The sequence below is a fragment of the Pseudophryne corroboree genome, chromosome 7, assembly GCF_028390025.1.
Source record: "Pseudophryne corroboree isolate aPseCor3 chromosome 7, aPseCor3.hap2, whole genome shotgun sequence".
Lineage (NCBI taxonomy): Eukaryota > Metazoa > Chordata > Amphibia > Anura > Myobatrachidae > Pseudophryne > Pseudophryne corroboree.
In genome coordinates, this window is record NC_086450.1 from 231,355,063 (window position 1) to 231,377,913 (window position 22,851).

Consider the following 22,851-nt stretch of genomic DNA (forward strand, 5'->3'; position numbering starts at 1 on the left):
ACACCTCACATAGGTTCGAATCCCATGTAAGTTTATTTCTATTTTACTAGTCTGCATTGTGGTTTATGGCTCAATACCATTATTTATTTATTTATTTATTAACAGTTTCTTATATAGCGCAGCAAATTCCGTTGCGCTTTACAATTTGAAATAACAATAACAAACTGGGTGATAACAGTCATAGAGGTAGGAAGGCCCTGCTCGCAAGCTTACAATCTATAGGGAAATAGGCATATGTACACAAGGAAAGGTGCTATCTATTGCATAGAATGAAAAGACATGTGAGGATATGTGTGGACTGTACAGAGTGGATGTAATTTGATAGGAATGTTTATGAAAGTTATGTGGGCGGTTCAGGAATTTGATACGCTTGCCTAAAGAGGTGAGTTTTGAGGGAACGCTTGAAGGTTTGGAGACTAGAGGAGAGTCTTATTGTGCGTGGTAGGGCATTCCACAGAGTGGGTGCAGCCCGATGAAAGTCCTGCAGTCGTGAGTGGGAGCGAGTAATGAGTGTGGATGAGAGACGCAGGTCTTGTGAAGAGCGAAGAGGTCGGGTTGGGAGATATTTTGTGATAAGCGAAGTGATGTACATTGGTGTAGTACCATTTAATGCATATGTCTTTTAACAACAGTAGTCAAGTCTTCCAATGTACTTGTTAGTGAAACCCAATAGATAGCTTTATTTTCTCTTTGTTTCCTCAAATTTTTAATGCATATCGTTTACAACTTTTGTAGTAAAGTATTCTAATGACTTGCTTATGACACCCCATAGAATATATCATAATTAGTACCTTGGACATTGTAGCTTATTTACTTAAATCTCTGATATATTTTGGGATTTTTCTGTTCAGACAGCGTAGCTCAGTTGGTAGAGTTTTGGTCTTGCACTATCAATGAGAACCTCACATAGGTTTGAATCCCATCAAAGTTTGTTTTTATTTTACTAGTCTGCATTGTGATTTGTGGCTCTACACCATGTAATGCATATGTCTTTTAACAACAGTAGTCAAGTCTTCCAATGTACTTGTTAGTGAAACCCAATAGATAGCTTTATTTTCTCTTTGTTTCCTCAATTTTTGAATACATATCTTTTACAACTTTTGTATTAAAAGTATTCTAATAACTTGCTTATGACACCCCATAGAATATATCATGTTTAGTACCTTGGAAATTGTAGCTTATTTACTTAAATCTCTGATATATTTTGTGCCATTTGTGTTCAGACTGGGTAGCTCAGTTGGTAGAGTGTTGGTCTTGTACTATCAATGTACACATCACATAGGTTTGTATCCCATACAAGTTTGTTTTTATTTTACTAGTCTGCATTGTGGTTTGTGGCTCAATACCATGTAATGCATATGTCTTTTAACAACAGTAGTCAAGTCTTCCAATGTACTTGTTAGTGAAACCCAATAGATAGCTTTATTTTCTCTGTGTTTCCTCAAATTTTTTATGCATATCTTTTACAACTTTTGTAGTAAAGTATTCTAATGACTTGCTTATGACACCCCATAGAATATATTATGTTTAGTACCTTGGAAATTGTAGCTTTTTTACTTAAATCTCTGATAAATTTTGTGCCATTTGTGTTCAGACTGGGTAGCTCAGTTTGTAGAGTGTTGGTCTTGCACTATGAATGAGAACCTCACATAGGTTTGAATCCCATCAAAGTTTGTTTTTATTTTACTAGTCTGCATTGTGATTTGTGGCTCTATACCATGTAATGCATATGTCTTTTAACAACAGTAGTCAAGTCTTCCAATGTACTTGTTAGTGAAACCCAATAGGTAGCTTTATTTTCTCTTTGTTTCCTCAATTTTTGAATACATATCTTTTACAACTTTTGTAGTAAAGTATTCTAATGACTTGCTTATGACACCCCATAGAATATATCATGTTTAGTACCTTGGAAATTGTAGCTTATTTACTTAAATCTCTGATATATTTTGTGCCATTTGTGTTCAGACTGGGTAGCTCAGTTGGTAGAGTGTTGGTCTTGTACTATCAATGTACACATCACATAGGTTTGTATCCCATATAAGTTTGTTTTTATTTTACTAGTCTGCATTGTGGTTTGTGGCTCAATACCATGTAATGCATATGTCTTTTAACAACAGTAGTCAAGTCTTTCAATGTACTTGTTAGTGAAACCCAATAGATAGCTTTATTTTCTCTTTGTTTCCTCAAATTTTGAATGCATATCTTTTACAACTTTTGTGGTAAAGTATTCTAATGACTTGCTTATGAGACCCCATAGAATATATTATGTTTAGTACCTTGGACGTTGTAGCTTTTTTACTTAAGTCTCTGATATATTTTATGTCTTTCGTGTGCAGACGGGGTAGCTCAGTAGGTAGAGTGTTGGTCTTTCACTATCAATGTAAACTTCACATAGATTTGTATCCCATGTAAGTTTGTTTTTATTTTACTAGTCTGCATTGTGGTTTGTGGCTCAATACCATGTAATGCATATGTCTTTTAACAACAGTAGTCAAGTCTTCCAATGTACTTGTTAGTGAAACCCAATAGATATCTTTATTTTCTCTGTGTTTCCTCAAATTTTTTATGCATATCTTTTACATCTTTTGTAGTAAAGTATTCTAATGACTTGCTTATGACACCCCATAGAATATATCATGTTTAGTACCTTGGAAATTGTAGCTTATTTACTTAAATCTCTGATAAATTTTGTGCTATTTGTGTTCAGACTGGGTAGCTCAGTTTGTAGAGTGTTGGTATTGTACTATCAATGTACACCTCACATAGGTTCGAATCCCATGTAAGTTTATTTCTATTTTACTAGTCTGCATTGTGGTTTATGGCTCAATACCATTATTTATTTATTTATTTATTAACAGTTTCTTATATAGCGCAGCAAATTCCGTTGCGCTTTACAATTTGAAATAACAATAACAAACTGGGTGATAACAGTCATAGAGGTAGTAAGGCCCTGCTCGCAAGCTTACAATCTATAGGGAAATAGGCATATGTACACAAGGAAAGGTGCTATCTATTGCATAGAATGAAAAGACATGTGAGGATATGTGTGGACTGTACAGAGTGGATGTAATTTGATAGGAATGTTTATGAAAGTTATGTGGGCGGTTCAGGAATTTGATACGCTTGCCTAAAGAGGTGAGTTTTGAGGGAACGCTTGAAGGTTTGGAGACTAGAGGAGAGTCTTATTGTGCGTGGTAGGGCATTCCACAGAGTGGGTGCAGCCCGATGAAAGTCCTGCAGTCGTGAGTGGGAGCGAGTAATGAGTGTGGATGAGAGACGCAGGTCTTGTGAAGAGCGAAGAGGTCGGGTTGGGAGATATTTTGTGATAAGCGAAGTGATGTACGTTGGTGTAGTACCATTTAATGCATATGTCTTTTAACAACAGTAGTCAAGTCTTCCAATGTACTTGTTAGTGAAACCCAATAGATAGCTTTATTTTCTCTTTGTTTCCTCAAATTTTTAATGCATATCGTTTACAACTTTTGTAGTAAAGTATTCTAATGACTTGCTTATGACACCCCATAGAATATATCATGATTAGTACCTTGGACATTGTAGCTTATTTACTTAAATCTCTGATATATTTTGGGATTTTTGTGTTCAGACAGCGTAGCTCAGTTGGTAGAGTTTTGGTCTTGCACTATCAATGAGAACCTCACATAGGTTTGAATCCCATCAAAGTTTGTTTTTATTTTACTAGTCTGCATTGTGATTTGTGGCTCTACACCATGTAATGCATATGTCTTTTAACAACAGTAGTCAAGTCTTCCAATGTACTTGTTAGTGAAACCCAATAGATAGCTTTATTTTCTCTTTGTTTCCTCAATTTTTGAATACATATCTTTTACAACTTTTGTAGTAAAAGTATTCTAATAACTTGCTTATGACACCCCATAGAATATATCATGTTTAGTACCTTGGAAATTGTAGCTTATTTACTTAAATCTCTGATATATTTTGTGCCATTTGTGTTCAGACTGGGTAGCTCAGTTGGTAGAGTGTTGGTCTTGTACTATCAATGTACACATCACATAGGTTTGTATCCCATAAAAGTTTGTTTTTATTTTACTAGTCTGCATTGTGGTTTGTGGCTCAATACCATGTAATGCATATGTCTTTTAACAACAGTAGTCAAGTCTTCCAATGTACTTGTTAGTGAAACCCAATAGATAGCTTTATTTTCTCTGTGTTTCCTCAAATTTTTTATGCATATCTTTTACAACTTTTGTAGTAAAGTATTCTAATGACTTGCTTATGACACCCCATGGAATATATTATGTTTAGTACCTTGGAAATTGAAGCTTTTTTACTTAAATCTCTGATAAATTTTGTGCCATTTGTGTTCAGACTGGGTAGCTCAGTTTGTAGAGTGTTGGTATTGTACTATCAATGTACACCTCACATAGGTTCGAATCCCATGTAAGTTTATTTCTATTTTACTAGTCTGCATTGTGGTTTATGGCTCAATACCATTATTTATTTATTTATTTATTAACAGTTTCTTATATAGCGCAGCAAATTCCGTTGCGCTTTACAATTTGAAATAACAATAACAAACTGGGTGATAACAGTCATAGAGGTAGGAAGGCCCTGCTCGCAAGCTTACAATCTATAGGGAAATAGGCATATGTACACAAGGAAAGGTGCTATCTATTGCATAGAATGAAAAGACATGTGAGGATATGTGTGGACTGTACAGAGTGGATGTAATTTGATAGGAATGTTTATGAAAGTTATGTGGGCGGTTCAGGAATTTGATACGCTTGCCTAAAGAGGTGAGTTTTGAGGGAACGCTTGAAGGTTTGGAGACTAGAGGAGAGTCTTATTGTGCGTGGTAGGGCATTCCACAGAGTCGGTGCAGCCCGATGAAAGTCCTGCAGTCGTGAGTGGGAGCGAGTAATGAGTGTGGATGAGAGACGCAGGTCTTGTGAAGAGCGAAGAGGTCGGGTTGGGAGATATTTTGTGATAAGCGAAGTGATGTACGTTGGTGTAGTACCATTTAATGCATATGTCTTTTAACAACAGTAGTCAAGTCTTCCAATGTACTTGTTAGTGAAACCCAATAGATAGCTTTATTTTCTCTTTGTTTCCTCAAATTTTTAATGCATATCGTTTACAACTTTTGTAGTAAAGTATTCTAATGACTTGCTTATGACACCCCATAGAATATATCATGATTAGTACCTTGGACATTGTAGCTTATTTACTTAAATCTCTGATATATTTTGGGATTTTTGTGTTCAGACTGGGTAGCTCAGTTGGTAGAGTGTTGGTCTTGTACTATCAATGTACACATCACATAGGTTTGTATCCCATAAAAGTTTGTTTTTATTTTACTAGTCTGCATTGTGGTTTGTGGCTCAATACCATGTAATGCATATGTCTTTTAACAACAGTAGTCAAGTCTTCCAATGTACTTGTTAGTGAAACCCAATAGATAGCTTTATTTTCTCTGTGTTTCCTCAAATTTTTTATGCATATCTTTTACAACTTTTGTAGTAAAGTATTCTAATGACTTGCTTATGACACCCCATGGAATATATTATGTTTAGTACCTTGGAAATTGAAGCTTTTTTACTTAAATCTCTGATAAATTTTGTGCCATTTGTGTTCAGACTGGGTAGCTCAGTTTGTAGAGTGTTGGTATTGTACTATCAATGTACACCTCACATAGGTTCGAATCCCATGTAAGTTTATTTCTATTTTACTAGTCTGCATTGTGGTTTATGGCTCAATACCATTATTTATTTATTTATTTATTAACAGTTTCTTATATAGCGCAGCAAATTCCGTTGCGCTTTACAATTTGAAATAACAATAACAAACTGGGTGATAACAGTCATAGAGGTAGGAAGGCCCTGCTCGCAAGCTTACAATCTATAGGGAAATAGGCATATGTACACAAGGAAAGGTGCTATCTATTGCATAGAATGAAAAGACATGTGAGGATATGTGTGGACTGTACAGAGTGGATGTAATTTGATAGGAATGTTTATGAAAGTTATGTGGGCGGTTCAGGAATTTGATACGCTTGCCTAAAGAGGTGAGTTTTGAGGGAACGCTTAAAGGTTTGGAGACTAGAGGAGAGTCTTATTGTGCGTGGTAGGGCATTCCACAGAGTCGGTGCAGCCCGATGAAAGTCCTGCAGTCGTGAGTGGGAGCGAGTAATGAGTGTGGATGAGAGACGCAGGTCTTGTGAAGAGCGAAGAGGTCGGGTTGGGAGATATTTTGTGATAAGCGAAGTGATGTACGTTGGTGTAGTACCATTTAATGCATATGTCTTTTAACAACAGTAGTCAAGTCTTCCAATGTACTTGTTAGTGAAACCCAATAGATAGCTTTATTTTCTCTTTGTTTCCTCAAATTTTTAATGCATATCGTTTACAACTTTTGTAGTAAAGTATTCTAATGACTTGCTTATGACACCCCATAGAATATATCATGATTAGTACCTTGGACATTGTAGCTTATTTACTTAAATCTCTGATATATTTTGGGATTTTTGTGTTCAGACAGCGTAGCTCAGTTGGTAGAGTTTTGGTCTTGCACTATCAATGAGAACCTCACATAGTTTTGAATCCCATCAAAGTTTGTTTTTATTTTACTAGTCTGCATTGTGGTTTGTGGCTCAATACCATGTAATGCATATGTCTTTTAACAACAGTAGTCAAGTCTTCCAATGTACTTGTTAGTGAAACCCAATAGATAGCTTTATTTTCTCTGTGTTTCCTCAAATTTTTTATGCATATCTTTTACAACTTTTGTAGTAAAGTATTCTAACGACTTGCTTATGACACCCCATAGAATATATCATGTTTAGTACCTTGGAAATTGTAGCTTTTTTACTTAAATCTCTGATATATTTTAAGTTTTCGTGTGCAGACGGGATAGCTCAGTAGGTAGAGTGTTGGTCTTGCACTTTCAATGTAAACTTCATATAGGTTTGTATCCCATGTAAGTTTGTTTTTATTTTACTAGTCTGCATTGTGATTTGTGGCTCTACACCATGTAATGCATATGTCTTTTAACAACAGTAGTCAAGTCTTCCAATGTACTTGTTAGTGAAACCCAATAGATAGCTTTATTTTCTCTTTGTTTCCTCAATTTTTGAATACATATCTTTTACAACTTTTGTAGTAAAGTTTTCTAATGACTTGCTTATGACACCCCATAGAATATATCATGTTTAGTACCTTGGAAATTGTAGCTTATTTACTTAAATCTCTGATATATTTTGTGCCATTTGTGTTCAGACTGGGTAGCTCAGTTGGTAGAGTGTTGGTCTTGTACTATCAATGTACACATCACATAGGTTTGTATCCCATATAAGTTTGTTTTTATTTTACTAGTCTGCATTGTGGTTTGTGGCTCAATACCATGTAATGCATATGTCTTTTAACAACAGTAGTCAAGTCTTTCAATGTACTTGTTAGTGAAACCCAATAGATAGCTTTATTTTCTCTTTGTTTCCTCAATTTTTGAATACATATCTTTTACAACTTTTGTAGTAAAAGTATTCTAATAACTTGCTTATGACACCCCATAGAATATATCATGTTTAGTACCTTGGACATTGTAGCTTATTTACTTAAATCTCTGATATATTTTGGGATTTTTGTGTTCAGACAGCGTAGCTCAGTTGGTAGAGTTTTGGTCTTGCACTTTCAATGAGAACCTCACATAGGTTTGAATCCCATCAAAGTTTGTTTTTATTTTACTAGTCTGCATTGTGATTTGTGGCTCTACACCATGTAATGCATATGTCTTTTAACAACAGTAGTCAAGTCTTCCAATGTACTTGTTAGTGAAACCCAATAGATAGCTTTATTTTCTCTTTGTTTCCTCAATTTTTGAATACATATCTTTTACAACTTTTGTAGTAAAAGTATTCTAATAACTTGCTTATGACACCCCATAGAATATATCATGTTTAGTACCTTGGAAATTGTAGCTTATTTACTTAAATCTCTGATATATTTTGTGCCATTTGTGTTCAGACTGGGTAGCTCAGTTGGTAGAGTGTTGGTCTTGTACTATCAATGTACACATCACATAGGTTTGTATCCCATATAAGTTTGTTTTTATTTTACTAGTCTGCATTGTGGTTTGTGACTCAATACCATGTAATGCATATGTCTTTTAACAACAGTAGTCAAGTCTTCCAATGTACTTGTTAGTGAAACCCAATAGATAGCTTTATTTTCTCTGTGTTTCCTCAAATTTTTTATGCATATCTTTTACAACTTTTGTAGTAAAGTATTCTAATGACTTGCTTATGACACCCCATAGAATATATCATGTTTAGTACCTTGGAAATTGTAGCTTTTTTACTTAAATCTCTGATATATTTTAAGTTTTCGTGTGCAGACGGGATAGCTCAGTAGGTAGAGTGTTGGTCTTGCACTTTCAATGTAAACTTCATATAGGTTTGTATCCCATGTAAGTTTGTTTTTATTTTACTAGTCTGCATTGTGGTTTGTGGCTCAATACCATGTAATGCATATGTCTTTTAACAACAGTAGTCAAGTCTTCCAATGTACTTGTTAGTGAAACCCAATAGATAGCTTTATTTTCTCTGTGTTTCCTCAAATTTTTTATGCATATCTTTTACAACTTTTGTAGTAAAGTATTCTAACGACTTGCTTATGACACCCCATAGAATATATCATGTTTAGTACCTTGGAAATTGTAGCTTTTTTACTTAAATCTCTGATATATTTTAAGTTTTCGTGTGCAGACGGGATAGCTCAGTAGGTAGAGTGTTGGTCTTGCACTTTCAATGTAAACTTCATATAGGTTTGTATCCCATGTAAGTTTGTTTTTATTTTACTAGTCTGCATTGTGATTTGTGGCTCTACACCATGTAATGCATATGTCTTTTAACAACAGTAGTCAAGTCTTCCAATGTACTTGTTAGTGAAACCCAATAGATAGCTTTATTTTCTCTTTGTTTCCTCAATTTTTGAATACATATCTTTTACAACTTTTGTAGTAAAGTTTTCTAATGACTTGCTTATGACACCCCATAGAATATATCATGTTTAGTACCTTGGAAATTGTAGCTTATTTACTTAAATCTCTGATATATTTTGTGCCATTTGTGTTCAGACTGGGTAGCTCAGTTGGTAGAGTGTTGGTCTTGTACTATCAATGTACACATCACATAGGTTTGTATCCCATATAAGTTTGTTTTTATTTTACTAGTCTGCATTGTGGTTTGTGGCTCAATACCATGTAATGCATATGTCTTTTAACAACAGTAGTCAAGTCTTTCAATGTACTTGTTAGTGAAACCCAATAGATAGCTTTATTTTCTCTTTGTTTCCTCAAATTTTGAATGCATATCTTTTACAACTTTTGTGGTAAAGTATTCTAATGACTTGCTTATGAGACCCCATAGAATATATTATGTTTAGTACCTTGGACGTTGTAGCTTTTTTACTTAAGTCTCTGATATATTTTATGTCTTTCGTGTGCAGACAGGGTAGCTCAGTAGGTAGAGTGTTGGTCTTGCACTATCAATCTAAACTTCACATAGATTTGTATCCCATGTAAGTTTGTTTTTATTTTACTAGTCTGCATTGTGGTTTGTGGCTCAATACCATGTAATGCATATGTCTTTTAACAACAGTAGTCAAGTCTTCCAATGTACTTGTTAGTGAAACCCAATAGATAGCTTTATTTTCTCTGTGTTTCCTCAAATTTTTTATGCATATCTTTTACAACTTTTGTAGTAAAGTATTCTAATGACTTGCTTATGACACCCCATAGAATATATCATGTTTAGTACCTTGGAAATTGTAGCTTATTTACTTAAATCTCTGATAAATTTTGTGCCATTTGTGTTCAGACTGGGTAGCTCAGTTTGTAGAGAGTTGGTATTGTACTATCAATGTACACCTCACATAGGTTCGAATCCCATGTAAGTTTATTTCTATTTTACTAGTCTGCATTGTGGTTTATGGCTCAATACCATTATTTATTTATTTATTTATTAACAGTTTCTTATATAGCGCAGCAAATTCCGTTGCGCTTTACAATTTGAAATAACAATAACAAACTGGGTGATAACAGTCATAGAGGTAGGAAGGCCCTGCTCGCAAGCTTACAATCTATAGGGAAATAGGCATATGTACACAAGGAAAGGTGCTATCTATTGCATAGAATGCAAAGACATGTGAGGATATGTGTGGACTGTACAGAGTGGATGTAATTTGATAGGAATGTTTATGAAAGTTATGTGGGCGGTTCAGGAATTTGATACGCTTGCCTAAAGAGGTGAGTTTTTAGGGAACGCTTGAAGGTTTGGAGACTAGAGGAGAGTCTTATTGTGCGTGGTAGGGCATTCCACAGAGTGGGTGCAGCCCGATGAAAGTCCTGCAGTCGTGAGTGGGAGCGAGTAATGAGTGTGGATGAGAGACGCAGGTCTTGTGAAGAGCGAAGAGGTCGGGTTGGGAGATATTTTGTGATAAGCGAAGTGATGTACGTTGGTGTAGTACCATTTAATGCATATGTCTTTTAACAACAGTAGTCAAGTCTTCCAATGTACTTGTTAGTGAAACCCAATAGATAGCTTTATTTTCTCTTTGTTTCCTCAAATTTTTAATGCATATCGTTTACAACTTTTGTAGTAAAGTATTCTAATGACTTGCTTATGACACCCCATAGAATATATCATGATTAGTACCTTGGACATTGTAGCTTATTTACTTAAATCTCTGATATATTTTGGGATTTTTGTGTTCAGACAGCGTAGCTCAGTTGGTAGAGTTTTGGTCTTGCACTTTCAATGAGAACCTCACATAGGTTTGAATCCCATCAAAGTTTGTTTTTATTTTACTAGTCTGCATTGTGATTTGTGGCTCTACACCATGTAATGCATATGTCTTTTAACAACAGTAGTCAAGTCTTCCAATGTACTTGTTAGTGAAACCCAATAGATAGCTTTATTTTCTCTTTGTTTCCTCAATTTTTGAATACATATCTTTTACAACTTTTGTAGTAAAAGTATTCTAATAACTTGCTTATGACACCCCATAGAATATATCATGTTTAGTACCTTGGAAATTGTAGCTTATTTACTTAAATCTCTGATATATTTTGTGCCATTTGTGTTCAGACTGGGTAGCTCAGTTGGTAGAGTGTTGGTCTTGTACTATCAATGTACACATCACATAGGTTTGTATCCCATATAAGTTTGTTTTTATTTTACTAGTCTGCATTGTGGTTTGTGACTCAATACCATGTAATGCATATGTCTTTTAACAACAGTAGTCAAGTCTTCCAATGTACTTGTTAGTGAAACCCAATAGATAGCTTTATTTTCTCTGTGTTTCCTCAAATTTTTTATGCATATCTTTTACAACTTTTGTAGTAAAGTATTCTAATGACTTGCTTATGACACCCCATAGAATATATCATGTTTAGTACCTTGGAAATTGTAGCTTTTTTACTTAAATCTCTGATATATTTTAAGTTTTCGTGTGCAGACGGGATAGCTCAGTAGGTAGAGTGTTGGTCTTGCACTTTCAATGTAAACTTCATATAGGTTTGTATCCCATGTAAGTTTGTTTTTATTTTACTAGTCTGCATTGTGGTTTGTGGCTCAATACCATGTAATGCATATGTCTTTTAACAACAGTAGTCAAGTCTTCCAATGTACTTGTTAGTGAAACCCAATAGATAGCTTTATTTTCTCTGTGTTTCCTCAAATTTTTTATGCATATCTTTTACAACTTTTGTAGTAAAGTATTCTAATGACTTGCTTATGACACCCCATGGAATATATTATGTTTAGTACCTTGGAAATTGAAGCTTTTTTACTTAAATCTCTGATAAATTTTGTGCCATTTGTGTTCAGACTGGGTAGCTCAGTTTGTAGAGTGTTGGTATTGTACTATCAATGTACACCTCACATAGGTTCGAATCCCATGTAAGTTTATTTCTATTTTACTAGTCTGCATTGTGGTTTATGGCTCAATACCATTATTTATTTATTTATTTATTAACAGTTTCTTATATAGCGCAGCAAATTCCGTTGCGCTTTACAATTTGAAATAACAATAACAAACTGGGTGATAACAGTCATAGAGGTAGGAAGGCCCTGCTCGCAAGCTTACAATCTATAGGGAAATAGGCATATGTACACAAGGAAAGGTGCTATCTATTGCATAGAATGAAAAGACATGTGAGGATATGTGTGGACTGTACAGAGTGGATGTAATTTGATAGGAATGTTTATGAAAGTTATGTGGGCGGTTCAGGAATTTGATACGCTTGCCTAAAGAGGTGAGTTTTGAGGGAACGCTTGAAGGTTTGGAGACTAGAGGAGAGTCTTATTGTGCGTGGTAGGGCATTCCACAGAGTCGGTGCAGCCCGATGAAAGTCCTGCAGTCGTGAGTGGGAGCGAGTAATGAGTGTGGATGAGAGACGCAGGTCTTGTGAAGAGCGAAGAGGTCGGGTTGGGAGATATTTTGTGATAAGCGAAGTGATGTACGTTGGTGTAGTACCATTTAATGCATATGTCTTTTAACAACAGTAGTCAAGTCTTCCAATGTACTTGTTAGTGAAACCCAATAGATAGCTTTATTTTCTCTTTGTTTCCTCAAATTTTTAATGCATATCGTTTACAACTTTTGTAGTAAAGTATTCTAATGACTTGCTTATGACACCCCATAGAATATATCATGATTAGTACCTTGGACATTGTAGCTTATTTACTTAAATCTCTGATATATTTTGGGATTTTTGTGTTCAGACAGCGTAGCTCAGTTGGTAGAGTTTTGGTCTTGCACTATCAATGAGAACCTCACATAGTTTTGAATCCCATCAAAGTTTGTTTTTATTTTACTAGTCTGCATTGTGGTTTGTGGCTCAATACCATGTAATGCATATGTCTTTTAACAACAGTAGTCAAGTCTTCCAATGTACTTGTTAGTGAAACCCAATAGATAGCTTTATTTTCTCTGTGTTTCCTCAAATTTTTTATGCATATCTTTTACAACTTTTGTAGTAAAGTATTCTAACGACTTGCTTATGACACCCCATAGAATATATCATGTTTAGTACCTTGGAAATTGTAGCTTTTTTACTTAAATCTCTGATATATTTTAAGTTTTCGTGTGCAGACGGGATAGCTCAGTAGGTAGAGTGTTGGTCTTGCACTTTCAATGTAAACTTCATATAGGTTTGTATCCCATGTAAGTTTGTTTTTATTTTACTAGTCTGCATTGTGATTTGTGGCTCTACACCATGTAATGCATATGTCTTTTAACAACAGTAGTCAAGTCTTCCAATGTACTTGTTAGTGAAACCCAATAGATAGCTTTATTTTCTCTTTGTTTCCTCAATTTTTGAATACATATCTTTTACAACTTTTGTAGTAAAGTATTCTAATGACTTGCTTATGACACCCCATAGAATATATCATGTTTAGTACCTTGGAAATTGTAGCTTATTTACTTAAATCTCTGATATATTTTGTGCCATTTGTGTTCAGACTGGGTAGCTCAGTTGGTAGAGTGTTGGTCTTGTACTATCAATGTACACATCACATAGGTTTGTATCCCATATAAGTTTGTTTTTATTTTACTAGTCTGCATTGTGGTTTGTGGCTCAATACCATGTAATGCATATGTCTTTTAACAACAGTAGTCAAGTCTTTCAATGTACTTGTTAGTGAAACCCAATAGATAGCTTTATTTTCTCTTTGTTTCCTCAAATTTTGAATGCATATCTTTTACAACTTTTGTGGTAAAGTATTCTAATGACTTGCTTATGAGACCCCATAGAATATATTATGTTTAGTACCTTGGACGTTGTAGCTTTTTTACTTAAGTCTCTGATATATTTTATGTCTTTCGTGTGCAGACAGGGTAGCTCAGTAGGTAGAGTGTTGGTCTTGCACTATCAATGTAAACTTCACATAGATTTGTATCCCATGTAAGTTTGTTTTTATTTTACTAGTCTGCATTGTGGTTTGTGGCTCAATACCATGTAATGCATATGTCTTTTAACAACAGTAGTCAAGTCTTCCAATGTACTTGTTAGTGAAACCCAATAGATAGCTTTATTTTCTCTGTGTTTCCTCAAATTTTTTATGCATATCTTTTACAACTTTTGTAGTAAAGTATTCTAATGACTTGCTTATGACACCCCATAGAATATATCATGTTTAGTACCTTGGAAATTGTAGCTTATTTACTTAAATCTCTGATAAATTTTGTGCCATTTGTGTTCAGACTGGGTAGCTCAGTTTGTAGAGAGTTGGTATTGTACTATCAATGTACACCTCACATAGGTTCGAATCCCATGTAAGTTTATTTCTATTTTACTAGTCTGCATTGTGGTTTATGGCTCAATACCATTATTTATTTATTTATTTATTAACAGTTTCTTATATAGCGCAGCAAATTCCGTTGCGCTTTACAATTTGAAATAACAATAACAAACTGGGTGATAACAGTCATAGAGGTAGGAAGGCCCTGCTCGCAAGCTTACAATCTATAGGGAAATAGGCATATGTACACAAGGAAAGGTGCTATCTATTGCATAGAATGAAAAGACATGTGAGGATATGTGTGGACTGTACAGAGTGGATGTAATTTGATAGGAATGTTTATGAAAGTTATGTGGGCGGTTCAGGAATTTGATACGCTTGCCTAAAGAGGTGAGTTTTGAGGGAACGCTTGAAGGTTTGGAGACTAGAGGAGAGTCTTATTGTGCATGGTAGGGCATTCCACAGAGTGGGTGCAGCCCGATGAAAGTCCTGCAGTCGTGAGTGGGAGCGAGTAATGAGTGTGGATGAGAGACGCAGGTCTTGTGAAGAGCGAAGAGGTCGGGTTGGGAGATATTTTGTGATAAGCGAAGTGATGTACGTTGGTGTAGTACCATTTAATGCATATGTCTTTTAACAACAGTAGTCAAGTCTTCCAATGTACTTGTTAGTGAAACCCAATAGATAGCTTTATTTTCTCTTTGTTTCCTCAAATTTTTAATGCATATCGTTTACAACTTTTGTAGTAAAGTATTCTAATGACTTGCTTATGACACCCCATAGAATATATCATGATTAGTACCTTGGACATTGTAGCTTATTTACTTAAATCTCTGATATATTTTGGGATTTTTGTGTTCAGACAGCGTAGCTCAGTTGGTAGAGTTTTGGTCTTGCACTTTCAATGAGAACCTCACATAGGTTTGAATCCCATCAAAGTTTGTTTTTATTTTACTAGTCTGCATTGTGATTTGTGGCTCTACACCATGTAATGCATATGTCTTTTAACAACAGTAGTCAAGTCTTCCAATGTACTTGTTAGTGAAACCCAATAGATAGCTTTATTTTCTCTTTGTTTCCTCAATTTTTGAATACATATCTTTTACAACTTTTGTAGTAAAAGTATTCTAATAACTTGCTTATGACACCCCATAGAATATATCATGTTTAGTACCTTGGAAATTGTAGCTTATTTACTTAAATCTCTGATATATTTTGTGCCATTTGTGTTCAGACTGGGTAGCTCAGTTGGTAGAGTGTTGGTCTTGTACTATCAATGTACACATCACATAGGTTTGTATCCCATATAAGTTTGTTTTTATTTTACTAGTCTGCATTGTGGTTTGTGGCTCAATACCATGTAATGCATATGTCTTTTAACAACAGTAGTCAAGTCTTCCAATGTACTTGTTAGTGAAACCCAATAGATAGCTTTATTTTCTCTGTGTTTCCTCAAATTTTTTATGCATATCTTTTACAACTTTTGTAGTAAAGTATTCTAATGACTTGCTTATGACACCCCATAGAATATATCATGTTTAGTACCTTGGAAATTGTAGCTTTTTTACTTAAATCTCTGATATATTTTAAGTTTTCGTGTGCAGACGGGATAGCTCAGTAGGTAGAGTGTTGGTCTTGCACTTTCAATGTAAACTTCATATAGGTTTGTATCCCATGTAAGTTTGTTTTTATTTTACTAGTCTGCATTGTGGTTTGTGGCTCAATACCATGTAATGCATATGTCTTTTAACAACAGTAGTCAAGTCTTCCAATGTACTTGTTAGTGAAACCCAATAGATAGCTTTATTTTCTCTGTGTTTCCTCAAATTTTTTATGCATATATTTTACAACTTTTGTAGTAAAGTATTCTAATGACTTGCTTATGACACCCCATAGAATATATCATGTTTAGTACCTTGGAAATTGTAGCTTATTTACTTAAATCTCTGATAAATTTTGTGCCATTTGTGTTCAGACTGGGTAGCTCAGTTTGTAGAGTGTTGGTATTGTACTATCAATGTACACCTCACATAGGTTCGAATCCCATGTAAGTTTATTTCTATTTTACTAGTCTGCATTGTGGTTTATGGCTCAATACCATTATTTATTTATTTATTTATTAACAGTTTCTTATATAGCGCAGCAAATTCCGTTGCGCTTTACAATTTGAAATAACAATAACAAACTGGGTGATAACAGTCATAGAGGTAGGAAGGCCCTGCTCGCAAGCTTACAATCTATAGGGAAATAGGCATATGTACACAAGGAAAGGTGCTATCTATTGCATAGAATGAAAAGACATGTGAGGATATGTGTGGACTGTACAGAGTGGATGTAATTTGATAGGAATGTTTATGAAAGTTATGTGGGCGGTTCAGGAATTTGATACGCTTGCCTAAAGAGGTGAGTTTTGAGGGAACGCTTGAAGGTTTGGAGACTAGAGGAGAGTCTTATTGTGCGTGGTAGGGCATTCCACAGAGTGGGTGCAGCCCGATGAAAGTCCTGCAGTCGTGAGTGGGAGCGAGTAATGAGTGTGGATGAGAGACGCAGGTCTTGTGAAGAGCGAAGAGGTCGGGTTGGGAGATATTTTGTGATAAGCGAAGTGATGTACGTTGGTGTAGTACCATTTAATGCATATGTCTTTTAACAACAGTAGTCAAGTCTTCCAATGTACTTGTTAGTGAAACCCAATAGATAGCTTTATTTTCTCTTTGTTTCCTCAAATTTTTAATGCATATCGTTTACAACTTTTGTAGTAAAGTATTCTAATGACTTGCTTATGACACCCCATAGAATATATCATGATTAGTACCTTGGACATTGTAGCTTATTTACTTAAATCTCTGATATATTTTGGGATTTTTGTGTTCAGACAGCGTAGCTCAGTTGGTAGAGTTTTGGTCTTGCACTATCAATGAGAACCTCACATAGGTTTGAATCCCATCAAAGTTTGTTTTTATTTTACTAGTCTGCATTGTGATTTGTGGCTCTACACCATGTAATGCATATGTCTTTTAACAACAGTAGTCAAGTCTTCCAATGTACTTGTTAGTGAAACCCAATAGATAGCTTTATTTTCTCTTTGTTTCCTCAATTTTTGAATACATATCTTTTACAACTTTTGTAGTAAAAGTATTCTAATAACTTGCTTATGACACCCCATAGAATATATCATGTTTAGTACCTTGGAAATTGTAGCTTATTTACTTAAATCTCTGATATATTTTGTGCCATTTGTGTTCAGACTGGTTAGCTCAGTTGGTAGAGTGTTGGTCTTGTACTATCAATGTACACATCACATAGGTTTGTATCCCATATAAGTTTGTTTTTATTTTACTAGTCTGCATTGTGGTTTGTGGCTCAATACCATGTAATGCATATGTCTTTTAACAACAGTAGTCAAGTCTTCCAATGTACTTGTTAGTGAAACCCAATAGATATCTTTATTTTCTCTGTGTTTCCTCAAATTTTTTATGCATATCTTTTACAACTTTTGTAGTAAAGTATTCTAATGACTTGCTTATGACACCCCATAGAATATATCATGTTTAGTACCTTGGAAATTGTAGCTTTTTTACTTAAATCTCTGATATATTTTAAGTTTTCGTGTGCAGACGGGATAGCTCAGTAGGTAGAGTGTTGGTCTTGCACTTTCAATGTAAACTTAATATAGGTTTGTATCCCATGTAAGTTTGTTTTTATTTTACTAGTCTGCATTGTGGTTTGTTGCTCAATACCATGTAATGCATATGTCTTTTAACAACAGTAGTCAAGTCTTTCAATGTATTTGTTAGTGAAACCCAATAGATAGCTTTATTTTCTCTGTGTTTTCTCAAATTTTTTATGCATATCTTTTACAACTTTTGTAGTAAATTATTCTAATGACTTGCTTATGACACCCCATAGAATATATCATGATTAGTACCTTGGACATTGTAGCTTATTTACTTAAATCTCTGATATATTTTGTGACATTTGTGTTCATACTGGGTAGCTCAGTTGGTAGAGTGTTGGTCTTGCACTATCAATAAGAACCTCACATAGGTTTGAAACCCATCAAAGTTTGTTTTTATTTTACTAGTCTGCATTGTGATTTGTGGCTCTATACCATGTAATGCATATGTCTTTTAACAACAGTAGTCAAGTCTTCCAATGTACTTGTTAGTGAAACCCAATAGATAGCTTTATTTTCTCTTTGTTTCCTCAAATTTTTAAAGCATATCTTTTAAAACTTTTGTAATAAAGTATTCAAAAGACTTGTTTATGACACCCCATAGAATATACCATGATTAGTACCTTGGGCATTGTAGCTTATTTACTTAAATCTCTGATATAATTTATGTCTTTCGTGTGCAGACGGGGTAGCTCAGTTTGTAGAGTGTTGGTCTTGCACTATCAATGTACACCTCACATAGGTTTGAATCCCATGTAAGTTTGTTTTTATTTTACTAGTCTGCATTGTGGGTTGTGGCTCAATACCATGTAATGCATATCTTTTAACAACAGTAGTCAAGTCTTCCAATGTACTTGTTAGTGAAACCAAATAGATAGCTTTATTTTCTCTTTTTTTCCTCAAATTTTTAATGCACATCTTTCACAACTTTTGTAGTAAAGTGTTCTAATGACTTACTTATGACACCCCATAGAATATATCATGATTAGTACCTTGGACATTGTAGCTTATTTACTTAAATCTCTTATATATTTTGTGCCATTCATGTTCAGACTGGGTAGCTCAGTTGATAGAGTGTTGGTCTTGCACTATGAATGACAACCTCACATAGGTTTGAATCCCATCAAAGTTTGTTTTTATTTTACTAGTCTGCATTGTGATTTGTGGCTCTATACCATGTAATGCATATGTCTTTTAACAACAGTAGTCAAGTCTTCCAATGTACTTGTTAGTGAAACCCAATAGATAGCTTTATTTTCTCTTTGTTTCCTCAATTTTTGAATACATATCTTTTACAACTTTTGTAGTAAAGTATTCTAATGACTTGCTTATGACACCCCATAGAATATATCATGTTTAGTACCTTGGACATTGTAGTTTATTTACTTAAATCTCTGATATATTTTATGTCTTTTGTGTGCAGACGGGGTAGCTCAGTTGGTAGAGTGTTGGTCTTGCACTATCAATGTACACATCACATAGGTTTGTATCCCATGTAAGTTTGTTTTTATTTTACTAGTCTGCATTGTGGTTTGTGGCTTAATACCATGTAATGCATATGTCTTTTAACAACAGTAGTCAAGTATTCCAATGTACTTGTTAGTGAAACCCAATAGATAGCTTTATTTTCTCTGTGTTTCCTCAAATTTTGAATGCATATCTTTTACAACTTTTGTAGTAAAGTATTCTAATGACTTGCTTATGGCACCCCATAGAATATATCATGTTTAGTACCTTGGATATTGTAGATTATTTACTTAAATCTCAGATAAATTTTGTACTGTTTGTGTTCAGACTGGGTAGCTCAGTTTGTATAGTGTTGGTATTGTACTATCAATGTACACCTCACCTATGTTCGAATCCCATGTAAGTTTATCTCTTTTTTACTAGTCTGCATTGTGGTTTATGGCTCAATACCATGTAATGCATGACTTTTAACAACAGTAGTCAAGTCTTCCAATGTACTTGTTAGTGAAACCCAATAAATAGCTTTATTTTCTCTTTGTTTCCTCAAATTTTGAATGCATATCTTTTACAACTTTTGTAGTAAAGTATTCTAATGACTTGCTTATGACACCCCATAGAATATATCATGTTTAGTACCTTGGACATTGTAGCTTATTTTCTGAAATCTCTGATATATTTTGTGCCATTTGTGTTCAGACTGGGTAGCTCAGTTGGTAGAGTGTTGGTCTTGCACTATCAATGTACACATCACATAGGTTTGTATCCCATATAAGTTTGTTTTTATTTTACTAGTCTGCATTGTGGTTTGTGGCTCAATACCATGTAATGCATATGTCTTTTAACAACAGTAGTCAATTCTTTCAATGTACTTGTTAGTGAAACCCAATAGATAGCTTTATTTTCTCTTTGTTTCCTCAAATTTTGAATGCATATCTTTTACAACTTTTGTAGTAAAGTATTCTAATGACTTGCTTATGAGACCCCATAGAATATATTATGTTTAGTACCTTGGACGTTGTAGCTTTTTTACTTAAATCTCTGATATATTTTATGTCTTTCGTGTGCAGACGGGGTAGCTCAGTTGGTAGAGTGTTGGTCTTGCACTATCAATGTATACATCACATAGGTTTGTATCCCATATAAGTTTATTTCTATTTTACTAGTCTGCATTGTGGTTTATGGCTCAATACCATGTAATGCATGACTTTTAACAACAGTAGTCAAGTCTTCCAATGTACTTGTTAGTGAAACCCAATAAATAGCTTTATTTTCTCTTTGTTTCCTCAAATTTTGAATGCATATCTTTTACAACTTTTGTAGTAAAGTATTCTAATGACTTGCTTATGACACCCCATAGAATATATCATGTTTAGTACCTTGGACGTTGTAGCTTTTTTACTTAAATCTCTGATATATTTTGTGCCATTTGTGTTCAGACTGGGTAGCTCAGTTGGTAGATTGTTGGTCTTGCACTATCAATGTACACATCACATAGGTTTGTATCCCACAAAAGTTTGTTTTTATTTTACTAGTCTGCATTGTGGTTTGTGGCTCAATACCATGTAATGCATATGTCTTTTAACAACAGTAGTCAAGTCTTTCAATGTACTTGTTAGTGAAACCCAATAGATAGCTTTATTTTCTCTTTGTTTCCTCAAATTTTGAATGCATATCTTTTACAACTTTTGTAGTAAAGTATTCTAATGACTTGCTTATGAGACCCCATAGAATATATTATGTTTAGTACCTTGGACGTTGTAGCTTTTTTACTTAAATCTCTGATATATTTTATGTCTTTCGTGTGCAGACGGGGTAGCTCAGTTGGTAGAGTGTTGGTCTTGCACTATCAATGTACACATCACATAGGTTTGTATCCCATATAAATTTTTTTTTTTTTTACTAGTCTGCATTGTGGTTTGTGGCTCAATACCATGTAATGCATATGTCTTTTAACAACAGTAGTCAAGTATTCCAATGTACTTGTTAGTGAAACCCAATAGATAGCTTTATTTTCTCTTTGTTTCCTCAAATTTTGAATGCATATCTTTTACAACTTTTGTAGTAAAGTATTCTAATGACTTGCTTATGACACCCCATATAATATATATTATGTTTAGTACCTTGGAAATTGTAGCTTATTTACTTAAATATCTGATAAATTTTGTGCCATTTGTGTTCAGACTGGGTAGCTTTTTTTTTTTACTAGTCTGCATTGTGGTTTATGGCTCAATACCATTTAATGCATATGTCTTTTAACAACAGTAGTCAAGTCTTCCAATGTACTTGTTAGTGAAACCCAATAAATAGCTTTATTTTCTCTTTGTTTCCTCAAATTTTTAATGCATATCTTTTACAACTTTTGTAGTAAAGTATTCTAATGACTTGCTTATGACACCCATAGAATATATCATGTTTAGTACCTTGGACATTGTAGCTTATTTTCTTAAATTCCTGATATATTTTGTAATATTTGTGTTCAGACTGGGTAGCTCAGTTGGTAGAGGGTTGGTCTTGCACGATAAATGTACACCTCACATAGGTTTGAACCCCATGTAAGTTTGTTTTCATTTTACTAGTCTGCATTGTGGTTTGTGGCTCAATACCATGTAATGCATATCTTTTAACAACAGTAGTCAAGTCTTCCAATGTACTTGTTAGTGAAACCAAATAGATAGCTTTATATTCTCTTTGTTTCCTCAAATTTTTAATGCACATCTTTCACAACTTTTGTAGTAAAGTGTTCTAATGACTTACTTATGACACCCCATAGAATATATCATGATTAGTACCCTGGACATTGTAGCTTATTTACATAAATCTCTGATATATTTCATGCTATTCATGTTCAGACTGGGTAGCTCAGTTGGTAGAGTGTTGGTCTTGCACTATGTATGAGAACCTCACATAGGTTTGAATCCCATCAAAGTTTGTTTTTATTTTACTAGTCTGCATTGTGATTTGTGGCTCTATACCATGTAATGCATATGTTTTTTAACAACAGTAATCAAGTCTTCCAATGTACTTGTTAGTGAAACCCAATAGATAGCTTTATTTTCTCTGTGTTTCCTCAATTTTTGAAAACATATCTTTTACAACTTTTGTAGTAAAGTATTCTAATGACTTGCTTATGACACCCCATAGACTATATCATGTTTAGTATCTTGGACATTGTAGATTATTTACTTAAATCTCTGATATATTTTGTGCCATTTGTGTTCAGACTGGGTAGCTCAGTTTGTATAGTGTTGGTATTGTACTATCAATGTACACCTCACCTATGTTCGAATCCCATGTAAGTTTATTTCTATTTTACTAGTCTGCATTGTGGTTTATGGCTCAATACCATGTAATGCATGACTTTTAACAACAGTAGTCAAGTCTTCCAATGTACTTGTTAGTGAAACCCAATAAATAGCTTTATTTTCTCTTTGTTTCC